Here is a 17,657-nt window from a genome sequence, read left to right on the forward strand (position 1 = left end):
GCAGTGTGAAGTAGAACCCAGGCTACACACAGGGAAAGGACGCCCACATGGTAAGCGAGACGGGGCAAGGCAGGGACAACCCGGAGGTCGGTGAGGCGAAGCAGCACTTCGCTTTCCAGAAAAAGAAAGGTGGGAAGCCACCCAGACACTAAGCCATGCTTAAAGGAGGCGGGCGAGAAGCGGAGGGCGCGCGTGGACAGAAAAAAGACCCCCGCCCCGCCAGGCCGCCGAACAACCACGCCCCCTTCGCTTATAGGGCAACTGGTTCTGCTTGCAAGACCCAGGAGGGGGAAGCAGTACGAGGGGGCTACCGCGTACGCTGAGTGTCCTCCGTCCTGCGCCTGCGCAAATCTGCTGTCGCTCGCTGGCGTTCTCCCTTCGATTACCACCTCCTCACACCACCATCAATCTCCTTTTCTGCCCCGGCTGTTTCTTCTGTTGAGCAAGTAGGACACACGCACACGCAGACACCCATCCCGCTTCGTCCTCAGGACCTTGGTAAACCAGGAGTATCCGGGCTCTGAAAGAACGGATCCTCCGCCGAAACCCCAAAGAGCAGCCTCTGCCGTACATGCATCGCTACACACGGAAATCATGGTCGTACATTGGATGGAGACGGCGTCTCTCGGCAGCCTCTTGAGTGGATATTGCTACTCCTAGCTTGGATAGCGGCGGTGCCGGAGGAAAAGGAAAAGGAGAGCCGGAGAAGCGCCCGGAGGTGAGGCAAGGGACGGAGATCGGAGCCGCGGTGGGTTGACTCCGAAAGGCGGGAGAGGATTTGCGGTCTAGAGGAGATCTCTGGGACTGAACCCCTTGGCTGGAGTGAGGTGGGGGGTGAGGGTTAAATCTCGCCGGAAAACTTTGCTTTCCTTCTCGGCTTTTTAGTTCGGGCAAGGAGCGATGAAGGGACACAAAGAGCCCTTGCTTAGGTCTGCGGGGAAATTGTGGGAATATTAAAAGAAGATTAAGAAAGCGCAGCTTGCAATTGCGTAGGGTGTGTGTGTGTGTAAGAAGCCTCGGGACGTCTTGGAAATATTTGCTACGCGTTGCCTGCCGTAGAGGATTTAGTCTGGATTCCACGAGGCATTTTTTAAAAAGTGTGCTAGTGTGTGTGTGTGTGTGTGCGCGCGCGCGCGCGCAAGACAGCATACAAGCAAGGGCTGCGTTTTTCTTTGTACCAGAGGATCGTACAGCCCAGATACCCGATGTGGGTGCCTTCCGTTGCGCGGAGAATCGAGGGTGCCTATTGCGATGCTTTGAGTTGTGTGTACGTGTGTAAGAAGATGCTTAACACGTCTTTTGTATGTTCAGTTGGATTTCCCAAATGTAATCGTACCAAGAAGAAAAAGGCATCCGCAACTTGGATGCGAGAGAAGCAAGCACCATTAAAAACCCTCTTTACTGATGGAGGGGGTTGGACTAGTCTACAAGCGAGATCTACCTAAGGAAAGTTTTGCCGGCGCATCTTGGTTTCTGGAGTTAGATTTGTGCCGAGCTGCCTGTTCGGCCTCGTTTTTTTTCTAAGGGGTGTGTGTTGCTCTCTTTTTCAATAGCATTTTGTGCATTCTGCTAGGAGGCTCGAAAGCAACTGCAACATAAGAGGTTCTCTCCCCCCCCTTTTTTTTTTACTGTTGATGTGCCGTGGTTGAAAAGGCTCCACCTGTGCTACTGACAGATGAAAAGTGATTTATGTGTGCACAGGCGAGGGGAAAAAAACCCTTGTGATTTATTGTTGCTATCTGGATGTAGCTAAATGCATGTTTCAGGAAGGCAAGACAATGTTGGTGACATTAATGGATATTGAAAATGAGTTAATTGCAAACATGTGGGATGTTTTGAGCTGACTAAAAGTACTTAGTGTGTAGAAGCCAAGGAAGGCTGACTAGGGTCCTCCATTTTGGAATGCAACAACTACATGAATTCCTCATTGTTACTCTTAGTGGATGAGTTTTGGGGAGTTCCAATCCAAAAGTACCAAGTTGCCTATATGTAACATAGGGGATTACATATGATAGTGTTATAAATTTTAGAGGCTGTTTACTGCTGACTTTTCCCATTTGCAGTGCATGCTGGTGGAATGCTGTGTTGCTAAGTATTTCCTCTCTACTGTTCTTGTGGAGAAGAATGTGCTTCAAAAAGTGAGCTGTTTGTCCAACCATCAAACCATCATCCCTATAATGAAAAATGTCACAGGCGAACCAGCCTGAAATTGTTCCTGTTGACCTAGAGATGTAGATTAGTGAAAGGTGATTGTGGTTGATGCCTCAGAATGGAAGAAAGAACTGGTTACTCTGGTAGTTCTTGATATTTATTGAGGCTGGATTTGGTGACTAAACCTTCAAATTAAATCCTGGAAAAGATTTTGTACATGATTCCTATCTGATTGCCACTTCCTCACTGATGGATGAAGCAAACCTATTTTCTCTTTGTATATCCATTTTGCTTCTGAAAAAAGCTACACAAAAGCCAGTTCTGGCTCATTCATGAGTTGGTATTTGGATTCATATTTCTCATCAAGCTATATATGATTTCATTTTATTTAGCTTATCATTTAGGTGAACCCACATATTATAGGTTAACAGGAAGCCAAGCTATTAAGATTTGTTCAACAACCATAGTTGACATCCTAGTTCAGCTTTAGATGTGAATGCAGTGCTTGTGCTTGGTACAAGAGTTTGCAAACGATTATGTCCCCGTTTCTTAATAAAGGGGCAAATGTTAGTAATTTAAGAACAAAATATTCAAGCTTCAGCAATAAACTTGAAAAAAATACTTCTGGAATGGAAAACATTAACATGCATTAGTAACAATTAGTAAGAAAGAATAGATATTATTTGCAAAATTATTGTAGAATTTGTTTAGATAAATAGACATTGGGAAGAACAAATGATGAAAGACAAATATTTCTGAAATAATAAGACTTTGTAGGTACTACAAGCACCTAAAAGAACAATTGGGTTTTATAAAAATGTATTAATGAAAACAAATATAAAACTTTGGGATATGCTGGTATGACTTAAAATATATTAAATTTCATATATATCTTAGAGCAGGGGTCCCCAACCCCTATCCATGGACCTGGACTGGGCCATGCCCCATCTACGAGATGCAGGCAGCATGTGAAATCATGCTCCATCCAGGCCAAGGAAAAACCTGTCTCCACAGAACCAGTCTCTGGTTCCCAGAAGGTTGGGGACACTGGCTTACCAATTACATTTTGCAATTCTCCACCTGATTGGTGATCTAAAGTGTTTAGAGACTAAAATTTCCAAAATTCTTGGCCCAGTTGGAAAGTACCAAGTTGAGGAAGTTTGACAACATTGCGTAAAGCCATGTTGTTGAGTAAATCATAGCTGATTGGGTCCCCATATAATGTGCAATATGGAATTCAATATGGAGATTAAGCCAGACTAAACAAACCACATTACAGGTGAATATATTGTGTTGTAAAGTATGGCTACAAGATCTGGAGTGCAACACGTTGGATGACGTGTGTGTGTGTGTGTGTGTGTGTGTGTGTGTGTGTGTGTTTACTCGCAGCCAAAAAAACTAGCAAATGAAAAAGTAGGATAGTCACTGAGGTCTGCTTCAAAGAATAAAAGACAGCACCAAAACTCTTGGTAAATTCTTCAGCTACAGGGTAAAAAATAACTTGACTGAACAGTACCCTCCTTCATAACTACACCAATATTATAAATGAAACAAACAAAATGTTAAAAAGTTATATTTATGTAGTTACTTATCAAGCATATCTAAATTATATTAAACCAACCAAAATATATTTACAATCCGCAAAGCATGTCACAACTTTTGAGCACCCCTAATGTTTGGAAATTGAAGGTTGAAAAATTACATCAATATTGCAGTATTTTTTCCACTAAAATCTCTTTTTTCTTTCCCTTTCTCTTCTTCCTCTTTCTATCTTTTGTTTTGAACACATCCCTATTGTGACGAGCTTTTTCCTTCATAGTACTGGTTTCATTTTAAAAGATTGCCTTTTTTTAAATTGTATTTTAAAACAATCCTTTTTATGATGTGTTGTATGGTTTTAAATCATGAGTTGTCCCCAGTGGAGGAGCAGCACAAGAAATGTAGGAAATCAATTTCTAGATAAGGTAAGTATGATCTAAATCCCAAAACAGAACAAGGCAATCTAATTGAAAAGTCCTCCTCCTGGGTCTGCCTTAGAAATTTCCTGTTTTCCTTAACCCAATAGATATGGAGATTACATAGTCTTGGAAAGAAACAAACAAGATGCTAAATTAGCACGAGCAAAAAAAAACAAACAAACCATCTACTAGGCAAGAAATTACATATCTTAGATTTTCAATAATAAAGTTCTCCCTGAATCACATACTGATAAAAACTGCTTCTGAAGATTATGCCTGTGAGAGATGCAGCTGCTTTGTGAATCATGTCAGTAGCAGAAATTGTTTTCTTTTGGAGATGCCAGGTTTCACAAATTATGTTTTGATTGAGCATAGCTCACTAATGAATTTGTCAGATTAAGGCTGTTCATAGGTAGGAGCATTGTATGTATAAACCAGCTCCCACATGTTTTAAAACATCCCACAATAGAGGCAATATGCATATTTTTACAACACGGTAGAAATTATATTTCAGCTGCAAGCTACTTTGGACTGGAAAAAAATTAGGATCTATCCTTGCTGTTATTCAAAGCAGTGTTTACTATGTTTAGTCATTTTTGGGCAAGGAAATCACAGTAGAATTTTTGTTTTGTTTTTTCCTCCCAGAATTAATGTTTATATTGATAGTTTCTTCATTGAGCAGTTTCAACCTTTATACCAACAGCAAATTTTGGTGGAGAATTATGACAGCCAAATAGCTTATTTCGTTAGGGAGGGAATGGGGTGGGTTGTTCTGATATAAGACCAGAGGTGGGTTGCTGCTGATTCTGTCCAGTTCGGCCAAACTGGTAGTGGAATTCAGGCCTGGGTTGCAGAACCGGCAGTGACGCAGGCCTGCCACGCCGCCAAACCAGTTCCCTCACCGCCACCATGTTGTTTCTAGTGACTGTGCATGCAGTCTGTAAATTGCAAACTGTTCTGTGCATGCACAAAGCACAATTTACAAGCGCATGCATCTGGTATGCGCAGGGATTGCGAACTGGTAGTAAAACCTGTAGCAACCCTCCCTTGTATAAGACATGACTGCTTGGCAAACTCTTAGTTGGCAATATTTTGCTGAGGCTCCTCTTAAACTCAGTTTTGGGAGATACAGCTGGTTTCCATGTATTAATTTGTGTTAGTCTAAGTATTTTATAGTTATCTGAAGCTTTTTGATATAGACCAAACCGCGGAGGACAAAATCGCGCTCGACGAAAGCGTGCATGTGATGTCATCACAGCGCGACGAAAAAAATTAAAAATTGAAATAAAATTAAAATTAAAGCAAGCCGATTCACATAAAGGTAAGGGTTAGGGTTAGGTTAAGGGTTAGGGTTAGGGCGTTAGGGTTACGTTTAGCGTTAGGTTAAGGGTTAGCGTTAGGCTTAGCGTTACGTTAACGGTTAGGTTTAGGGTTAGATTTAGGCTTAGGTTAAGGGTTAGGTTTGGGGGGGTTAGGGTAAGGTTTTCGCTTTATTTTTACATTTTTCGATCACAGCGCGATGTTTTCATCGCGCTGTGATGACGTCAAATGCGCACTTTCGTTGAGCGCGATTTTGTCCTCCGCGGTTTTGTGGTGGAACCAGACCAAACACGCTTGCTTGCTTCTAAAACATTTCCTGCCTTTTGGAAAACAATGTTGATTTTGAAAGATTGGAGTCATGGCAATGGATTTAGCTGGAGGAAAATAGCAGTTAGACTTAGCAGTTAGACTTATATACCGCTTCATAGGGCTTTCAGCCCTCTGTAAGCCGTTTACAGAGTCAGCATATTGCCCCCAACAACAATCCGGGTCCTCATTTTACCCACCTCGGAAGGATGGAAGGCTAAGTCAACCCTGAGCCGGTGAGATTTGAACAGCACTAAGCATTGCAGCTAGCAGGGTAACCTCTGTGTTGTGAGAGATTGGTAACAGCACTTCATGCATTCATCCTGCACAAATCTCTAGCAAATGTCAGGCTGTTATGATTGCAAACATAGGCTTGAAAATGTGTGGGCAGTGTCTAGTAAAAGCTTTTATTGCCATGCAGTGTCTTCTGACAATTTTCTGTGATCAAAAGTTGAATCTGAGTTGTCAAAATAATATCTGCTTAAGAATGAGTAGCTCAGTTGCTTTTTCTAGCCCAGAAACTCTGGAGGAGCTTTGACAAAATTCCTGGCCAGAACAGCATTCTATTTGAAGTCACTTGCTCATGGAAGCTAGTTATTTATTATAACTAGCTAAAGAAAGAAATTCTCAACAAGAGTTCTTTCAATCTATTTTACCCATTTTGGACAGATTCCTATCCATCAATCATCTGTCAAATTCATCTCCCCAAACCTCTAAATGTTACTTGCAATGTTTAAGATGCTACAAGGGGATATAATTAAACAAATGATTGAAAATACTACAGTCTTCAGGATATTTAATTAAACACAACTGCAAATGATAACTAAGTTAGTTTTTATTCCTAATTCATTTGCATACCACTCAAAAGCTATCAATCTAGTAAAGTTCTGCACTTCTATATAATTTAGTATCATATCTACCCAACTGCTGCTTAAGGAAAAATACGATTAAAACCAATGATCAGGAAAGGAATTATCTTCTTCCTCCCTACCTTTCTTAGTTTTCGTTCTGCCTGAAACAGCTCAAGACAGGTGCCATGTATGCCATGAAGCACCTTTTTCAAATTACTTTCAAAACACAGCACAATCCTCTTAATTAGACAGCAATGAATGAAATATTTCAAGAGCTGTGGTGGTGCAGTGGTTAGAATGGAGTACTGCAGACAAACTCTGCATTCCCACTGCCAGGAGTTCAGTCCTGGTTGACTCAACTTTCCACCCTTCCAAGGTTGGTAAAATAAGAACCCAGATTGTTGGGGGCAATATACTGACTCTGTAAACTGCTTAGAGAGGACTGTAAAGCATTATGAATCGTGTATATAATTATATAAATATAAATCATATGTGCAATTGCTAGTGCTATTTTCTGATACTACAGTTTGAGGATTTCAGTTGGAAAATAGTGTATTTGTATGCTTGTTTGCACTCTCCCTCCCTCTCGCCTAGCTTTCTTTACTGTTCTTTAATTTAGCTTTAGCTGAGGTCCTGACCTCAGTGGTGCAGTTGTCAGGGAGTTCCCCAACTTATGGTTCTGGGGAACTGCAATCTGCCTTCTTGGGGCCCATAGACAGAGATGAGATAAGAATTCAAAACCACCATGACAGTCATGAAACTGGTGCACCTTATAGATGACCCAACTCACAAAGGGATCATGCATTAGATCTTTGTCTCAGGACAGTGGCAAGGTGATCTGAGATCAGGGGACATTAACACTAGCCCCTTAGACACATGGACAGATCATTCCTCTTGGTCCTAGAAATATCTAGCTGCCTCCCACTGCAGGGAGGGTGGGCCTATTTGATCAGTCCGTTCCATGATTGATGGACCCAGTAGGGTTTCAGAAGGAGCTTGGGGTTATTTCTGAGGTTCTCATGAATTTGCTGAGATCTTAGTTGCAGCCTGGAATGAATATGTGATTCAAGGGCCTTGAATCTTGAGTGATGCTGGAGGAATATGAAGGATGAAGCTGACCAAACATTGGCATTAACCTTTATTAGAATTTGTGACAGTAAGAGCACCAAAGCTTGCTTACTTCTCTGCTCTTATTGTGTGTACTGCAGGGCTTAACTCTCTCCCCTCCTGTTTAATATAGGAAGTCCTTGACATGCAACAGTTCACTTAGTGACTGTTCAAAGAAAAAGTTACTGTCTCATATTTATGATAATTGCAGTGTCCCAGGGTCACATGATCACCTTTTGCATCCTTCTGACAAACAAAGTCAACCTTAACAACCAAGTTACTAATTTAACTACTGCAGTGATTTACTTAATAGCTGTGTCAGGGAAGGTTGTAAAATGGGGCAAAACTCACTTAACAAGAGTCTCATTTAGCAACTTAAAATTTGGATTCAATTGTGGTTGAAAATTGAGGACTACCATTATTTTTGATCTCTCTGTGGTCAGGAGGCTTGACATCTGTGACTGAACAATCCTCCATACTGCTCTGAAACACAATTTGGCAATCCTCTTGGACTTATGGCTCCTGCTGGAAGAGCAGGTGGCAGCCATGGCAGGAGAGTCTTTGTACTAATCTCTCTTGTGTGCCAGTTGCTGTACCAAGAGGCCTTGCTCATAGTTACAGATGCCTTGATCACTCCCTGTTTGGATTACTGCAGTGCACTTTACATGCATTGTAAAGTGAAGACCATTTGGAATCTGCAACTGGTCCAGAATACAGCAACCTGACAGCCCAAGCCAATTATTCCTATTTGGAAGCTCTTCCTGTTCAATATCACATGTTTGATTTTCTGTCCCTCATTCTTGCTGCATAGTAAAACACTTTTCTGTATAAACCTACAGTTGGAGAACTTGTAAGAGCACAAAGCCCCTCTATTCAGTTAATTAAAACAACTGGTTTCTGCCCTCTGGAACATCTTGCCTCCCCCTGAAGTGAGATTGGCTTCCACCCTTCTGACCTCCTGCAGGAGCCCGAAGACCTGCCTCTGCCAGATGGCTTCGGGCGCAAACGGGGGAGCAACACACCAGAGGTGGTTGATGAATCAAGAGGCAAATCCCACCTCCTCACCCTGTGCATTCTGTTCCCACACTCCCCACCTTTTAACTATAATTTTATCTTGATGGGGAGTTTCATTTTTATTGTTTTAGATATATTTACTTGTTAGGATTTTAATCCTGTAAACTGCCCAGAATTGTTTCGTGTGAGATGGGTGGCAAATAAATTTAATAAACAAGCAAGCAAGAAAATAAACAAACAAATGACATTTTTTCAAGTCTGCTTGAGAAGCTGTTCCATTTTGTCCCTGGTTGCATGAGCCTGGGAAAAGACATGGCTGCTTTAATGAACACCCCAAAATTTTTCAGAATTTGAATCATTCAAAGTTATAACAGTGCTGAAAAAAATAGCTTTGTAATTAATCCTTGCACTTATGATGGTCAAAGCATCTCAGGGTTGCTTGATCAAAATTTGTATAATTGGCAGCTGGCAGGTGTTTATGACCATCACTGTGTCCCACAGTCATATAATTGCCATTTGCATGCTTCACAGCCAGCTTCCAATCGGCAGAATCAATGGTGAAACTGGCAGTAAATTCACAAGGCATAGTGACACGTCACACTTAACAACTGCAGCTGAACTGACATAAGTCCCTTGCAATCACACGATACTTTACTCAATGACCACATTGCTTAGTGACGAAGTTGCTGCTCTCAGTTTTGGTCATTAAGTAAGGATACCTGTATTTCATTCTGAAAAACAATACATGGGTCAATTTAATATGCTGTCAATATGTACGTTTTCCTTTTTTCAATCTCTCTGGGTCGGGGAGGGGAAGTATCTCTTATCCTAATTTTTTTTAGTGTGCAGAAGTATTTCCATAATTATGAGGCTGGAGAAAGAGGACAAAGATTATAGGCAAAGCTTGGAAAAATACAGTTGGGAAGGGAATTTCTTCTTTACTAGTGGTAAATGGAGCACTCATTAACTCAGGTTGTTTTATATGATGGGAATTCCTTTTTTTTTTGGCCTGATAAACTGCACCTATCTTTTTATTACTAGGTTGTGTCACATTGTTATCTTGGTGGATCTGCTATCATAGATAATTTCCTTTTATTGTGTCAGCTTGCCACCAGATGAAAGCAGGCAGGCTGTGATGTGATAAGAGCAATCCATGATAATGTATCTAGGATAATAGTCTTACAAAATGAAATAATCTGTTGATAGTTGTTGTGAAATTAAGATTATCACCTACATTGGCTGAAATAGACACACATGTGGTAACATTGAAACAAGGTTTAAATAGTAGGAGCCTTTATTTTTTCAGCCTTTTAAAGCAGATTGGAGTGAGACTGGAGGATGCATGATGAATACTATTTAAGCAATGCTAAACATTTAGCATACAGGTAATTCTTGATTTATGACCACAGTTGAGCTGGCAATTTCTGCTGCCATGCGAGACATTTGTTAAGTGAGTTTTGCCCAATTTTACTATCTTTCTTGCCACATTTGTTAACAGAAGTAACTTGATTGTTAAGTGACTTTTCCATTGACTCTGCTTGTCAGAAGATCACAAAAAGTGATCATGTGATCCAGAACACTGCAACCATCGTAAGTATAACTCAGTTGCCAAGTGTGAATTGTGATCACATGACCATGGAGATATTGCAACAGTCATAAGTGTGAACAATGGCCATAAGTCACTTTTTCCAGTGCTGTTCCAACTTCGAATGATCACTAAATGAACTGTTGTAAGTCGAGGACTACCTGTATAGGCGAGAATTAGATGTTTGATGACTTACTTTAATAGAAATTTAAAGAATTCACATAAGAGAATAAATAGGATAGAATATGAAGTGGAACCCTAAATTTATGGGCTCTACAAGAGCTTGCCTTTTGCATGATTTTGAAATAAAATCTGAAGCATCACATTATCTTATTCATATTTTCACTCCACAAAAAAACCCCAGTAATAGGGAGAGAGGATTACTATAAACTTTTTAAAATACACTGTTTTTGGTACTTTTAGACTTCCTTGTGATTTCTAATATGAGTTCTTGTGCTTGTTCAGGTTCATTCTTTGTCTTCTACTAGGTAGTAGGGCTTTAAATATCTCTTCTGATTTCAACTACCAAAGTTCCCTGGAGAATTAAGAGGCATACAGGATCAACACACAGTAAGAGATGCTCTAGGAATAATCTGGCTCAAATCCCATGTCTCCCCATCCATTTCAAGCAGTAACCAAGGAATCAGAGGAACCGCCCATCAGATTCGCAGTGTTCCAAGCTTTCTTTGGGATTGAACAAGACACGTTAATCTTCTCAGGCACTCCAATATAGTAGATCCCATCTCCCTGAAGGAGGGACAGCACCAGTCAATCGAAAAGCAATCAGAGACTGATCAGACCACAACAACGGACTGATGGTAATGTTTTCCACATTGAGATCATGTTCTAATTGCTTTGATTAAAAAAATCAGATCTAATGTGCAACCTCCAGTGTGTACTACTACCTGTACTCTTGTTTATTTGCATTGTTAATATTTGTTTACTGGTTTGCCTATTTAAACTAATTGTATTGTATAGAATATTGTAATTACTGCGACTACCTGATTTGTATTGCACTGATGAATAATAAATGTCCATAGGTCTGGATCTATGGACATCTAATTCACATCTAGTCAGAATTTCTAAAACTTATGATTACTACATCCGCATGCATGAAATCTGGGAATGCTACCAAAGCTTGTTTACATGATATTTATAGAATTATATGCATATTACTAACAACTAATAATAGGACAAAGCAGTGGAGAATAATGCAATATGATAAATCTAGCAAAATTATACTGGACATTTTAGAAAGGAAAATGTAAAGAGATATATAGACTCATCAAAGTTATGATGTAAACATCAATGTTCAGAAGGAATCTTTTCTTTTAGTCATGACCATGCAAGGGCCCTTAGACCATGCATTTTGTTTTAGAATTCTAAATAGCTTCTTCCTATATGGTTTTTCATAGCCAGTGTAACAATGAAAAGACAATAGCCTGCATGCGCTCGATAGCTCTGCCTTCATAATGAATCGCTTGCTCATGATGCCTCTTGTCAACAATAACAATGAGACTTGCAAACATGATTCCTCTAGGGAAAGAAACTATTCCGAGTCACGTGATTGTCTTAAGCAGGCCCATGACTGTTCACAAACGCACACCATATATTTATACTACCTTCAGGGCTTCTCCCCAGAGAGAAAAGGTAATTTTGTTTGCTCCAGTGGTGCTTCTGGTGAGAGCTGGCACATTTATATTGGAAAGTCTGATGTGTGCTACCTTATTATAATTTTTTATTTGGCCTCTGCAGCTGAGATCTAGTGTGTTATGCTAAAAGCAGCATGTAGTAAAATACTGAAGCGATAATTACTTTGGAAAGAGAGTAACACATAGACAGTTGGAGATTTAATCAGTTCCCTTGTAAACACAATGCTCCATCATTATTCTTATCATCAAACTAATAGATGAAAGTGATATAGTAGTAATCAATTTAAAGAATTCTCCCCTGAGGTGGAAACAAATGCAAAATGCTGTTTTCCATGCTGGTTTTTTTAAATATTTCTTGAAACTATCCATTTAAACAGGACCATTCCTTCCAGAAGGTTGATTGAAATATCAATGAGAGGAAAGGAGACTTTGCTTTAAATTGCCCCTCCTCGCTCCTCTGTAATCTTGCTAAAATCCAACCAATAAAAAAATCTCATTTAGAAGTGAGGATGACTAAAGGCCAGTGAACAAGATTAGGGAGTAGAAAGGACAATACAGGATCAATAACACAGAAGAATTTATAAGCTGCTTAAAAATGGACAATGTGCAGATTTGCAGTTCCTAAAAGTGTGCCTTGTGTCCCATGGTGCTACATAAGCATGTAATGTTGTGAGATATTTTAAATTCAAATCTGATTCCTTAAGTAACAGAACTGTTAGGCATTTATTTTGATTTAGAGGTGCTGTGAAAGAATTACTAAGGCACTAAGAACAGCATTGAACTGAGAACATTTGTGATCCTCTAGCCTAGATCTTCATCGGGGAATTGCGCAGCCAGTGTCCAAATGGAGTCAGAGACAAACCAGTTTTATATAAATAAATATATTTTATATAATAAATATGTTAAATATTCCTAGTTATTCTACAAGGGCCAGCAACAGCCATGCTGCGCCCTGATTGGCTGGGGCGCAGCAGTGGCTGTTGCTAGCCAGATACTTTTAGTTGATTGGCCGAGGTACTGCGTCAGCAGTTGCTGAACAGTACTCGGCCCCTGATTGGTTGTAAAATAGTTACATTGCTAGTATAAATACCTTGGCGCGATCTTCGCCGTTTTGAATCGCTGTCACCTCTTCTTCTGTTATAATAAAGTTGTTGACTTTGAATCCTGGCTCTCGCGTCGTTCCTGCCTCGATCCTCTAAACTGGCGACGAGGATGGGATCCAGCGATTCCCGCAGAGCCTAGGACAGCGAGCGAGGAAGAACATTAGCCAGCCGCACAAGCCGCGATCTCCCGCCAGCACGCGAACGCTGGGGAAGAATTTTTTTTTCCTTTTCTCTCTCTCCGCTCCGTTGCTATTTTCATCAAACACAGGCCACCATGGCATCCGCACTGCCTCCATTTGCACCCTTCGGATCGGCTGGTGAAACCTGGGAAGGTTTCATGGAGCGATTCGAGGGTTACCTAATCGCTTCCAAGAACTTTGGCCAGCCGGAGGAGGAAAAGTGCAGTTTTTTTCTTAGCTGTTGTGGCCCCGCGATGTTCGCGTCGGCCAGAGCCTTGGCCGCACCAAGGCCTGCTTACAAACTGGGATGGGACAATTTAATGGCCAAGCTCAAGAGCCACTACGCCCCAACGCCATCCAGAATCGTCCGCCGTTTTGCCTTCCGCCGCCGCGTTCAGAAGCCAAATGAGACTATTAGCCAGTTTCTGGAGTCGCTCCGCACAACAGCAGCTCAGTGCGACTTCCAGAATCTGGATGAAAACCTGGTGGAGCAGTTCGTGTGCGGCGTGCGGGATGTCAGCCTGCGGAGCCAAATGTTCAGGCACCATGACATTACCTTGCTGCAAGCCGTGGAGACTGCCAGAGCAGCGGAGCTCTCTGAGCAGTCCACGGCTGACATTGAACGCCTGCAACTGGCTTCACCCATGCCTGCCCAGATGCCGGGATGCCATCCTCCAGCTTCTCAAGCTTGCCTGGTGGATGAGCTGCTACCACCTGAGGACCCCTCCAATGAGGTAGTGGGGCAACTTAGGGCGCAGCCTAGGCGCACCCCACCACCACCTCCAGCTGCGTCTCCTGCCTCCGGGTGTATTGGCTGTGGTGGCCGCCATGCCCGCACAGCCTGCCCATTCAGGAACACAACCTGTCGCCGCTGCAATAAGAAGGGGCACATCGCCCAAGTGTGCCGGGCCTCTCTGCCTGCTCCTTCTTTCTTGCAACCGACCGCACCGTCCCAAGCGCAGCCGTGCCGCCAGCCGCCGCGGCCTGCTCGGCGGGCTGAAGACTGCCATACTGTCTACCTGCCTGACACCGCTGAGGGCACCGTGAGCCAGGTGTCCGCCGGAGCCCGGAAAGTTGCTGCCTCGGTCCAGCTGGAAGGTCAGGCCTGCCGGATGGAGGTGGACTCCGGCTCTTCTCGCTCCCTGATTTCCTGGGCTGCCTTCTCCCGTCTTTGCCCCCAGGTCTCCCGGGCCCAACTCTTGCCTGCGGACACGACCCTCCGGGACTACCAGGGGACCCTTATTCCCACCCTGGGGTCCTTTCCCATCTCTGTAGACCAGTGGTCCCCAACCTTTTTATCGCCGCGGACCAGTCAGCCTTTGATAATTTTACCGTGGCCCGCTGAGCGCGCGCAGGGATGGGGGGGCGTTGTTCGCGACAACACATTGATTGTTTATATATCAGATTGTTTTGATTAAAGGCGCAGGAACACCGGGGAGACGTCTTCTGAGCGAGGCGTTTTCTGTAGAGCCGCAGGGAGACTGGGGAGACATCTGCAGGGTCGCAGGTACACGTCAGCTTTGGGCCACATGTGCGTACCTGCGTGGGGCTCTCTTCCCTGGAGCCTTTGCGCACGGCCCAGGAGCTTTTGTGCATGGCCCAGGAGCCTTTGCGCTGCAGCGATCATGTCCCCCAGCCGCTGCAGCGATCATGTCCCCCGGCCGCTGCAGCGATCATGTCCCCCGGCCGCTGCAGCGATCATGTCACCTGGCCGCTGCAGCGATCATGGCCCCCGGCCGCTGCAGCGATCATGGCCCCCGGCCGCTGCAGCGATCATGGCCCCCAGCCATTAATGTCTAAACTGCTGCAAGATATACTTAAATATTGATAAAATGTGAGGGGGTGTACTCACTTCTGTGATATCTATCCATCCATGTCTGTCTCTGGCTCTGTCTCTGTCTCTGTCTCTCTCTCTCTCTGTGTATGTATGTGTGTATGCGTGTATGTGCATATATCCTCTATCTATCATCTATCTATCTATTTATCTATTTATCCATCCATCCATCCATCCATCCCTCTCTATCTATCAATCACCTATCCACCATCTATCTATCTATTCTAGCTGGCTGGGCAATTTGGGGAGTTGAAGTCCAAAAGTGTTAAAGTTGCTGAGATTGAGAAATGAGGACGAAACAAAAGGGAAGAGAATGAAACAAGGTCGTAGAGAGAGATTGCAAAATGAAAGGGCAACTTCTCTTTTTATTTCCTTCCACCCCCACCACCCCCACCATGCCTCTCTGGCAATTGGCTGCCCAGGAGGTGGGGAGGGGAAGATGTTTCACAGACAGCTGCCACCCGCCCATCTCTCTCTCTCTCTCTCTCTCCGCCTCCCCATCTGACCTCGGCTGCTCCACGGCGGAGACCCCAGAAGGCAAGCAAAAAAAAAAAAAAGGGCTCAGGAGTGGGGGAAGAAAACAAACCCCATCACGTTCCTATCTGTGAAAGCTCCCCGCTCCCTTCCTGGGCAGCCAATTGCCAGAGAGGCAGTGTGTGTACATGTGTGTGTGTGTGGGGGGGTTGGCTAGTCCGCTGTGGAACGCGCTGCCACCCACCCAGCGCTCGCTCTCTCGCTCTCTCTCTCTCTCCCCCCCTCCAATCTCCCGCTTCTGCTTCGACTGGCCAGCAACTTGTCCCCGCTTGCCCGGGGACTGGCCTCTGATTGGCTGGCGGGGAGAAAGCCTCGCCAGGGAAGGAGGCGAGGACTCCGCGGTGACGTCATGGGGACGGCGACCCCAGGTAGCGGTGAACCGAACGCGCTCCGTCTCCACGGGTTACCAAGGCGGCCGGGTGGGCGGCCGGGGTGGGAGTGGGGTTTGGACCAGAGAGGCGGCTCTCGGGTTCGAGTCCCGGGGTTGATCTCAGGCTGCGCGTGTGGGTGAAGAGGCAGCAGGGATCATGGCCCCCGGCCGCTGCGCGGCCCGGTGCCAGGTACTCCACGGCCCGGCACCGGTCCGCGGACCGGGGGTTGGGGACCACTGCTGTAGACTATGGCATCTTCCATGGGAAACTGCCCATCCTAGTGGTTAAAGATTCCCTCCCTGCATTGCTTGGCCTGGACTGGTTTTCTGCCCTGGGTCTGTCTATCGGGGGGGTGTGCATAGGGTGGCTCCCTCCTCCCTTGAGGACGTCCTGTTAGAATTTGCGGACGTCTTCGATGGCCAATTGGGCTCCTACAAGGCACCCCCATCTTCCTCAACCTCGATCCCCAGGTTACTCCTATTCGGATCAAGGCCCGCAGGGTGCCTTTTGCCTTAAGGGCTAAGGTTGACGCCGAGCTTGACAAGCTCCTGGCGCAAGGTGTTATCGAACCCGTAGACCATTCGCGTTGGGAGACCCCAATCGTCCTCCCGGTCAAGCCTGACGGGTCAGTGCGGATCTGCGCCAACTACAAGTCGACGATCAACCTTGCCCTTCAGGCAAACCCCTATCCAGTCCCTGTGGTGCAACACCTGCTCCATTCCTTGGGGCAGGGTTGCACATTTGCCAAACTGGATATGGCGCAGGCCTACCAACAGCTCCCGGTGGATGACGATGCGGCGGCTGCCCAAACCATCGTCACCCATCGTGGGGCTTTTCGTTGCCGCCGCCTTCAATTCGGCGTTTCCGTGGCCCCGGGGATCTTCCAGAGCCTCATGGAGCAACTGCTCCATGGGCTCCCAGGCGTGGTCCCGTATTTCGATGACGTTCTGATCGCTGCGGCCAGCCGCTCAGAACTCATCGAGATGCTAAGGAAGGTCCTCTTACGTTTCAGGGGCGCGGGCTTAAAACTAAAACGCAGCAAATGTTCGTTTGCTGTCCCTAGGGTGGAATTCTTGGGCTTCTTGATTGACGCCCAAGGCATCCACCCCACACCATCTAAAGTGGCTGCCATTAAAAACGCCCCTGCACCCACCTCCAAGGCGGAGCTGCAAGCGTTTCTAGGGCTTTTGAACTTTTACACGCCATTTATACCACACAAGGCGTCACTAGTCGAGCCGCTGCATCGGTTGCTCGACCGATCGGTGGCCTGGCGCTGGGGGAGCCGTGAAGCGCATGTGTTCACGGCTGTCAAAGAGACGCTGACGTTATCGGCTGTCCTGATTCAATACAATGACAGGCTGCCATTGACATTAGCGTGTGACGCCTCCCCCTATGGTCTAGGGGCGGTCCTGAGCCATGTCCTCCCAAATGGCTCGGAGGCCCCTGTGGCTTTTTACTCCTGGACACTCTCCTCCGCGGAGCGCAATTACAGCCAGATTGACAAGGAGGCTCTGGCTGCAGTGTCCGGGGTTAAAAAGTTTCACGACTATCTCTATGGTCGGCACTTTACCCTTGTCACTGACCATAAGCCTCTCCTTGGGCTTTTGGCAGGCGACAAGCCGCCCCCCCCATCCTCTCCCCCCGCATGACACGCTGGATGGAGTTCCTCGCAGCGTATTCATATACGCTGCT

General features: G+C 44.9%; 1 protein-coding gene across 2 annotated transcripts in view; it reads left to right on the forward strand.

Annotated features, from left to right (window-relative positions):
- Window positions 1-348: 348 nt before the first annotated feature.
- PLPPR1 (phospholipid phosphatase related 1) overlaps window positions 349-17,657 on the forward strand; it is a 218,419-nt gene continuing 201,110 nt past the window's right edge. For both annotated transcript variants that reach the window (XM_087716191.1, XM_087716192.1), the window contains exon 1: window positions 349-718. The gene's annotated coding sequence lies outside the window, so the exon portion shown is untranslated. The remainder of the gene's footprint in view (window positions 719-17,657) is intronic.

The sequence above is a fragment of the Thamnophis sirtalis genome, unplaced genomic scaffold, assembly GCF_051295495.1.
Source record: "Thamnophis sirtalis isolate CommonGarterSnake01/CBP01778 unplaced genomic scaffold, rThaSir2_p1.2 scaffold_5, whole genome shotgun sequence".
Classification (NCBI taxonomy): domain Eukaryota; kingdom Metazoa; phylum Chordata; class Lepidosauria; order Squamata; family Natricidae; genus Thamnophis; species Thamnophis sirtalis.